Source organism: Etheostoma spectabile, chromosome 6, assembly GCF_008692095.1.
Source record: "Etheostoma spectabile isolate EspeVRDwgs_2016 chromosome 6, UIUC_Espe_1.0, whole genome shotgun sequence".
Taxonomy (NCBI): Eukaryota; Metazoa; Chordata; class Actinopteri; order Perciformes; family Percidae; genus Etheostoma; species Etheostoma spectabile.
In genome coordinates, this window is record NC_045738.1 from 27571422 (window position 1) to 27580079 (window position 8658).

At 40.2% G+C, this 8658-nt stretch overlaps 1 protein-coding gene across 2 annotated transcripts in view; it reads left to right on the forward strand.

Moving 5' to 3' along the window:
- Positions 1–8658, forward strand: part of rwdd3 (RWD domain containing 3) — a 44465-nt gene that overhangs the window by 23659 nt on the left and 12148 nt on the right. The window lies entirely within an intron of this gene.

Consider the following 8658-nt stretch of genomic DNA (forward strand, 5'->3'; position numbering starts at 1 on the left):
GTGTTAACGTTAGTTAGCATTTAAGTTAGCTAAAAACAGTGTCGTGTGTTAACATTAGTTAGCATTTAAGTTAGCTATGAACAGTGTCGTGTATTTTTAAGGCCAATCCCGATAACGAATATTTGGTTATTTAAAATCGATATGCCGATTATATATTTACAAAAAAAAAATAATCCAAACAACGTTACAAAACAAACAGATTTCCCATTAGTTGTTGTAGTATTTATTGTGCTCACTAAACTAATGGATAATAATTTGTTTATGTCGCAACAGAACAGCGAGACATCAAATATATTGAAGTTTTGATAAATAAAATGTATAAAACTACAAACTTAATATATTACCTTAAAGTCCTTGACAAAAAAACATCCATTGGTTGCCAAATAGGGCGTGTTAGAGCGTCCTCTGGTGGACAGACGATGCAAACCAACGCTCATAACAAATAAATTATTGAAAAAATGCCTATACGGCCCGCCGAGATCGTCAGGCTCTACCACAGGGCAAGACATATGATCACTCACAAGTACATAGCACAAAAATACAAAGGAAGATATCAAGTGTGTGCCCCCCAGTACAGTTAGATCGTAGGATGTGTCCAACGTCTTTGTTTATTCTTTGAGATAATTTTTTTATTTATTAGTATTTTTGATGTGGGATGTTGTTTAACAATCTAATTATAATATCTTTTATTTAATTTTTGTTTTTAAGATAAAATACACTTTCAGGACAATCGTTGTGTTTGCACAGTTTGTAGAATAAATAAAGAATCCACTTTTTTTCATTTGTGCAGCTCATTTTGTTAAAAAAAATCCTGAAAAAAACGAATCGTGAATGTAGAGAATTTGTGTGTAGAGTGTATTGCTACATCCTCCGTCCTAGAGACATAAGAATACCGTCGGCTATGTCCAGTATACGTATAGTTACTCATGTTAATAGGATTTGACCCAAACTGTTTTTTTCAAGGCTGGCGACGATGCCGTTACGAGATTAGAGTAGGGTGAACTGCATTTAATGTAAAATGAAAATCTTAAGTCAAAATAAAGATTTTGATTGTTACAAACTCTACCACAACCCTTTGTTAATGCTTTTAAATTGTTTAATAAATGAGAAACGTCAACTTATACCAGTAACAGTAGTCAGCAGTGTGTGTGGTGGGGGACGTACAACATTACATCAGACTCAGTGGTGAGAGAAAGCCGCATCAGAGGGACAGACACGGAGCTGGAGCGGAGCCAAAGTAGACCACTTTCATTATCAAAAACAATTATCAGTTATCTGGCAAATAAAGCGTGATACTGATATTTTTGATCTGCAAACTGCCAAAAAACGCCCTCTCTAGTATGTACAATACATGCTGCATAAGACATACACAAAAAAAAGCAAAGCACGGCTGATAAAGAGTGGGTTGGTAGCCTTGATTTTGGGTCTGGCCCCTCCGCAGAACACCAGTATACTGGTCCGAGTAGTTAAGCCCCGGTGAGCTGCAGCGTCTGGCTCCACCTCCAACAGACCGAGTAGCGACTCCGAATCGGATTTGTCACGAGCACGGCGTCCACTCATCACTCGTTCTGTCTATCTCTTTCACCTCCTCCTCACCCTCTGCACTTTCGTCACCTCCACACACTGCTAGTGTTGAACACAGACCAAAGATTATCTGAGGAGTCATTTATAAGCATCAAGTACAAATGATCACGCCAATTCGGTGATATTCTTAACCAACTTCATTCCAACTAATTAACACTAGTTTTAAACTTATTTATGGATTCATGTTCAATACACCCCATTATACTATTACTCTTCATTTTTGATTTATAAAACCCAGAACATCATATTTTTGACTAATAGGACGATAGGAGGAACGTATGTTGATGGATAATCGCAGCCTGTTTGCGCATGGAACCATCCGTGTTATTTGTTGAATAAAACCCATATTATAACATATGAAACTTGAAACTGCCCAAATTTGCCCGAGGACAACAGAGGTTAATGTAAATTAGCATTTAGCGGGTGAGGATAGGCCTCATGATAGATATCTCACTTATATGTCACAATACAATAGTATTGCAATTAAAAATTCTCTGATTTACTGCAATTTATTCCCTTTTTACCAACTTCAAATTTTTCCCATTTCCAATTATGTTTCCAAAATGAAAACTGTGGTAATATTGTTTTATCTAAAAATGAATTTCTTGTTAATTTCCCTTTTAATTGTATCTGTGGAAAGTGAATTGTAAGCAGACAAACTGCGCAATGCATATATAATAATAGATGAGTACTTGGCGTCTGTGTGAATACAGTATTGCCACAGAAAATATCAGGATACTATGCTGAGTCTCTCCACCCCCCCCCCCCCCCCCCCCATGTCAAAAATCACTTTCCTCCTATCATTGTAAGTCAGTTGAGACACAATTGCGGAGCATGTAAACTTGCAAGTAACTGGCATTACTCGGTACCTTGGCTAAAATGTCAGCCAGTGTGGAAGTATTTAAACTCGAAAGTGCAATAGTCCCAACATCCAATATCATCAAAGTGGATTTTGTAAGTTAATTTTACACGCAGGTTTTACAAAAAGTTAAATGTATTAAGCGGAAGACATCTTTTACTTAACTTTTGTAAACAAAAAACGAGGTGCTCTCGCTCTATTGTTCTAGAAATACAACTCGATTGGGACTCACTATCGGCAGCTATTCAATATTTAACATGGTGCTCTTTGGATGCTTTCATACAGACCTTTAGTCTGTATGGTCCCCTAATACTGTACTGAAGTCTCTTTTATAGCATTAGTGGTCCCCTAATACTGGATCTGAAGTTCTTTATAGACGTTAGTGGTCCCCTAATACTGTATCTGAAGTCTTTTTTATATAGACCTTAGTGGTCCCCTAATACTGTATCTGAAGTCTCTTTTATATAGACTTAGTGGTCCCCTAATACTGTATCTGAAGTCCTTTTATATAGACCTTAGTGGTTCCCTAATCGTATCTGACTCGCTTTATGACATAGTGACCCCTAATACTGTATCTGAAGTCTCTTTATATAGACCTTAGTGGTCCCCTACATACTGTATCTTGAAGTCTTCTTTTATTAGACCTTAGTGGTCCCTAATACTGTATTGAAGTCTCTTTATATAGACCTTAGTGGTCCCTATAACCGTACTGAAGTCTCTATATAGCCTAGTGGTCCCTAATACTGTATCTGAAGTCTCTTATATAGACATAGTGGTCCCCTAATACTGTATACTGAGTCTCTTTATATAGACCTTAGTGGTCCCCTAATACTGTATCCCATGAGCTTCGTTTATATAGATTCTTAGTCTGGTCCCCTATACGATTACTGAAGTCTCTTTTATATAGACCCTAGTGGTCCACTATACTGTATCTGAAGTCTTTTATCGAAGACATAGTGGTACCCTAATACTTTTGAAGTCTCTATATAACATTAGTGGTCCTAACCTGGACCACGGATAACTCTTTCTTGAATTAAGCCTTGGTGCAGAATTACAGAATAAGCCAGTCCCACAATGAGTTTACCTTAGTCTACAGTCGTAGCTTGAGTGAGGAGAGGGGGGAAAGGTGGAGGGTAAGGGTGTGGCCTTGCTAACTGCCATTTTGCTCGTTGAAAGCCATGATGTCTCTCTCTCGTGGTGGGTCAATTCTCTGGGCGGGCCAAACCGAGAGGTCATAAAGGCAAGGTTTCTGATCGGCCCAGCAAGATACCAGGAGTCGGTTTACATCATCATTCTCGCCACTGGGGATAGACATGCTGGGGGAACTCATATTAATGTTAAAATTCCCTAAGTGAAATTTTCATGCCATTGGACCTTTAACCATCATGTTTCCTCAGCAATTGATCCCTCTGCCGTTCCCTGTATCTTTTTTTAAGCTACCCAATATTAATTACCAAATAACAGGATTGATTCCACACAACGCCTTTGGAAGTCCAAATCTCTTTCATAATTTGGGGTGTTCTCAATTTTATAGCATCTGAAAAACAAAGTTGAAGTGGTTTTGAAATAGCATGAGTAAAAGTTGACATGAATCTTTCTTTAATTTTAGACAAAACGTTCCTATTTTTGCTTTTCTAATCAACAAATGATAGGTACAATTTCCTATAAATGAGGTTTGTGGACCATAAATTCCCAATATAACTGTAGACTAAAGTTACTAAGTTGGCGTTACATAGTGTTAAAAGTTTTGTTTTAAGTGACAAACATTGAAAAAAGCGTCAAAAGGGTTGAAAAAAGGGACCAAAACTAAGCACTAGTTAAAACTTTTTTCAATTTTGACGGAAGACAACACAGGGTTAAAATGGATCGGGAGGGGGGCCCCAAAAAAAGCTCTGGGGACATCCCTAATGTTCACTTCCAGTTTCAAAGTAACAGCTCAACAGAGAGTCCTGGAAACGTGTTCATTCAGCCTACCTGCACCTCACCACAGTCGATGACCATTGTTCTGGGGAAAGTGCAGCTGAAACAGCAAGCGTCTGTCTGACGTTTGACACGAGTCCTAGAGAGAGAGCAGTGAAGAGACGGAGATGGCGGGGACAAGGAGGGTAGCTGGGTGCAGATGGAACAGCAGTCTCACGTCCAGATCCCTCTTTTCTCCGACAGAGCGTGTTGATTTGGACCTGAGCCATCCTGAGCTACAAGGCAAATGGTGAACGCTGCAGCACTGCTACAGGACTAACAGACAGTAGGATTGACAGAAAAGAATGCTGACTCTGAGACACAGTAGCAGATAGCATTGAATTATACCACCTCCATTTTACATACGGGGGGGCTGGGCAGGGGAGCAATGGGTATGGTAAGACGGCTCTCTTTAAATGGTATTAATGTGCTGCTGGTGATAGGAAATGCTTATTGGAGAAGAGACACATACACAGGCATATCTTTTCATTGGATTATTATAAGGTAGTTATTCTCAGTTGAAGGTTAAGAGAAAGTTACAGTAAAGTTGAATTTTATTGTGACTGGAAAAAACGAAGTGAAGTGTTGTATTTTTTCAGATGGTTGACTGTTGTGGTTGAATAAAGGGTGTCTCGCATTGCAAGACCCTCTCCAAAGCTCTGAAGGGAGGTCTAGCTCTCCACATAGCATTCGGGGATGGGAGGAAACGTGCTTTGGTTTACTGCATTAAAACCATCAGAAGTCAGGGGCGGTAAACTTCTCACACGAGCCGCTGCAAATAGTTGTGCGAGAGAAAACTCAGAATGGACCGTTTACAGTAGACGCAGCCAAGCGTGACGCCCCATGTGACGTCAAAATGACGTAGAGCTCGCTGGCGCGCCAGGATTTTGAATGCGCCGAGGGCGCGCACCACTCTATTTTCTTTTTTTAAAGTGGCACGCGACAAAGCGGAAACAGGAAGCCTGGACGAGAGAAGACCGGGGACGGTGACAAAATCTGCTCAGCCTTCAGGCTGACAAGAAGTGACAGAAACACTGTGGTCCACTCCGATTTATAAAATGTTATCAGACCCAATATCAGCTTGTACAGTCTCTAGTTGTTGCAAATGCTCTAAAGCAATCTGTTGCTGATTTAATGAAAACAAACGAGCTGATGCATGATCAACTAGATTAGACTCCTCTGACTTCGTCGTCTACTATCAGCCACACTGTGTTCTGTAAGAATAAGCCTTTAAGGCAAGGCAAGAAAGTCCGCTTTACTTGTAGAACATTTCAGCACAGGGCATTTCAAAGTGCTTTGAAATAAAAACTATTAAAAATAATAAAAAAAATATAAGTGCAGTGCAGTTAAGAAATTAACATCATAGAATGGCAATAATTTAAAGCAAGGCCACATCAAAAAGAAATGACATCAGCCTTGATTTTAGAGGAAAGAGTTGCAGAGACCTGCAGTTTTTAGGAGTTAGCAAATGAACGAAATGTATTTTGGCCCTAAACCGTTTAGTGATTTATGAAACTAGCAAAGTATTTTGAAGTCCATTTTTGAGGCACAGGAAGTCAATGCAAAGGACCTCAGAAATGGAGTGATGTGATCCGTCTCTTGGTTTAGTGAGGACGAGCAGCAGGGTTCGAATCAGCTGCAGCTGTCTGATTGATTTTTTTTAGTGGAGACCTGTAAAGACCCCGTTACAGTAGTCAGTCTACTGAAGTGAAAGCATGGACCGTTTTTCAAGTCCTGTTGACACATAAGTCCTTTGACCCTTGATATGTTCTTAGGTGATAGTAGCTGACTTTGTTATTGTCTAATGTGGCTGTTGAAATTCGGTCTGAGTCCAGACTACACCAGATTTCTGGCTTTGTCTGTTGTTTTAACATTGTTGTTGAAACTGAGCGCAACTTTAATCGTTCCTCTTTTGTCCAAAAACTACCACCTCAGTTTTGCTTCATTAATTTAAGAAGTTCTGGCACATCAGTGTTATTGGTTCATGTACTTAGTCGTTTTGGTTAGTTTAGTATCTGTAGCCCTGGCGATAGGTTATATTAAATTGTGTGTCATTTGCATAACTTATTTTTTTCATTTCCATAATCGCAGCCAGTGGCCGCATGTGATGTTAAACGAAGAGGCCAGAGAACAGAGCACGTCATATTTTCTATCTAGATGCATAATTACCTTTAGACGACTTTAAATCAGAAAAGGCAATTAAAACTCCCTCGCAATTCCATCATAAAGCTTATAAAACGTCATATGTCGAGTTGATTGTGAACCATCAGCTGTTTAAATCAGCTGAGAGGCGGCGTTCCCAGCAGCTCTGGTCCGTCTGGGTCTTGCAGTCGGAGCAAAGCAACTGGGATGCCGTGTGCTTGATCTCTTAGCTTATCGTTGTCCATTGTGTGCATCACCACAGCCTCCTACAGAACACAGATGGGGTGCCTGATAGTGAGTGTAAAAATCAGAGAGACCAAATCCGTTCAGATCATGGATCTATAACAGTCATAATATACAGTTGTGTTTACATACACAACAGATCGCATGTAGAGATTGTGACAGCTACTCTGTCTTATAAAGACAACTGGAGACTGTGTACAAGCGATCTATGACTCGGAATAACATCGTTGACACATGTTCTTTGACTCCTGTTCAGCGTGAGGTGCTGGAATCGGCTGGAACCTGTCCGTCTTTATCGCAGCTTTTTGTCACCGCCCCCCGGCGCTGCTGTCGATGCTCTCGTCCACTTTACGGCGAGGCGCAGCTCATCTCCAACGATCTATCAACTGACATGAATTAACAAGGGGCCGCCGCTTGCCTGAGCAATGTAATTCCACTGAAGAGGTGGATAACGGGTAATAATGACACTATAGATAAGGGCAAAAATAGATAACGGACAGCTAGTAAATCTTGTAAGTTCAGAAATTACACCACTACTGTAATGCCTATGATTGATATTGCCCGGCCCTATGGCGTGTCTTGTGCCAAAGGTTAGCCACAGGTTGTATTTTACCCTGTAGCGTAACCTTAGATAGTGGGCTCGAAAGTTTGGCACCCCGATAAAAGTTTGTATTAATGTGCATAAAAGCCAAGCCAAAAGATGGAAAATCTCCAAAATCATCAAATGACGGATTAGACTTCGTCATATGTCAGAAAAGTAGATTTTATTTCTATCATTTACACTTCAAATAACAAAACAAAAAAACGGCGTCCGCAAGGCTTTTTGTGGTGAGGACAACAGAAGAGGTTTTCTTCTGATGACCTTCCATGAAGACCATATTTGTATATGGAATGGTGTAGACAACTCCAGTGTCTGCCAGTCTTTCTGGATGGATCGTGCAGTCAAACGTGGGTTTGACTTGCTTTTCTCCCAATCCTGCGAGCTGTTCGTCTGCTATTTTTGGGTCTCCAGATCTGCTTTACTTCCATGTTCCTGATGACGGCCATTTCTCAATTACATTCGAACAGAGGATTGGCCTCTGTAAAACGCTTTGTCTATCTTTTTAGCCTTCTCTGCTTGTGAGCGTCACTATTTTCAGTTTTAGTTTTCTAGACAACCGCTGAGAAGAAGCCTGGTGGTGATTGTTTGGGGGGGGTCTGAGAGTCTGGAGCAAGGGTCAGATGAGTCTGGGCATTTAAAACCTTAGATCGACATCACCTGGTCTTTCCAGACGATGATTGAAAACAATCCAGACGCTGTAGGTCTCAGCTTCAAAGAGCTAGAAACTCTGCAGGGTGCCCAAGCTTTGAAGACGCCATTTTTTAGTTTACTGTTATTTTGAAAGTGTAAATGAGTGAAATAAATCTACCTTTTTGTGCATATTATACGAATGTCTAATGTGTCATTTGATGCCTTTGGAGATTTGTCATCTTTCTTGGTTCTTAATACACATTAATACAAATTTTTACCTGGGTGCCCACAACTGTCGAGCCCCACGGTACATGTTAAACACGACACTGTTCATAGCTAACTAATGCTAACTAAAACGTAACACACGCACTGTTCATAGCTAACTTAAATGTAACTACGTTCAAGACACGACCTGTTTTAGCATAACTTAAACTGATAACTACGTTACACACGCACGTCTTGTATGCGTAAGTTAAACTTGCGAACTCAATGTAACACACTGCCCTGTCATGTGTGGAGCGCTTTTAAATTGCTAACTACATGGTACAACACGACACTGTTTTTAGCTAACTTAATGCCTACAGTAACGTTAAACGACTAACTGGTTCATAGTCTAACTTAATGCAACTAACGTTAACCA